This window comes from Diachasma alloeum, unplaced genomic scaffold, assembly GCF_001412515.2.
Source record: "Diachasma alloeum isolate Michigan unplaced genomic scaffold, Dall2.0 Dall_scaffold_00211, whole genome shotgun sequence".
NCBI lineage: Eukaryota > Metazoa > Arthropoda > Insecta > Hymenoptera > Braconidae > Diachasma > Diachasma alloeum.
In genome coordinates this window covers 1806176-1807228 of record NW_021680376.1, presented here as the reverse complement: position 1 = coordinate 1807228, position 1053 = coordinate 1806176, and positions in this window count along the sequence as shown.

Genomic DNA, 1053 nt, shown 5'->3' with positions numbered 1-1053 from the left:
GGTTATGTTCTACTGCGGTCAACACCCCAAGCTCTAGTTCATTCAAGGTCCCTAGATGTTCGACGTTTTAGCCGACGTCGGTGTAGAGGATATCTGAGTAGTCGGGGCGTCAACGACAGCCGATAATTTTTCGAGAAAATTGAGTGAATTGCGCAAGTGGTCGACGGATGGAGCCACGGACTCGGTTTTGAGAGTTTGAAGATAAGGGCAGCCAAATTTATAATGTTAAGGTAGGATGAACGAGCCGTAGGTGAGTCCTTGAGTGTAGCGAGGAAATATAAATTCAAAAAATGAAAAATTATCACTCGTCGTTGATAATTTTTTCCATGAACTCTTTCGTTCATCATGTCGTTCATCATTTTTTCCTGTCGGATTCGATATTTCTTTCAATTAATTGTTTACAATAATTCCCATTGAAAAAAGCAATACGACGGATGAGAATTATATGGCCCAATTTCTCAGCTGTTGAATTTTTTTTATTCTTCGAGATTTTTTTTTAGATTTCAATCTTTTCAATCTCGAAAAGTTAATTTTCTCATAATACTCTCTGTCATTTTTGCACTTCTATATTAATTATTTTTAATATACTAGACTGTTACTTGAGCATAAACTCAACCAGAATGCTTCTATTTAAATAACTCAAACGAAGTGAATTAATTTGTTTACTTGTTTCAAAAGAAAGGACTTCACTGTATCAAATAAACAATTCATAAATTTCAAATGAAGTTTCTATTAAATTTAAGAAAACATTTTATGAATTTCAAACAAAGAAATTTTCATAGTATAAGAACAATCCTTATTTATTTATAAAGAATTTATTTCCATCAGATGATAAAAAAATGAAAAAATATGCCAAAAATAACAAAATAAAAAAAATTTATTCAACATAAGCAGAACCTGAACTAGAAAAAAATTTTCATCTTGAATGAAAATTTTATTTCAAACTATTTAAATAAATTTATTTACTTGTTTCAAATAAACCATTTTTGTGGGTATAAAACTTGAAAAAATTCCAGAAGTTTTCGTTATTGTTATGAGCTTCAATTTTGATAT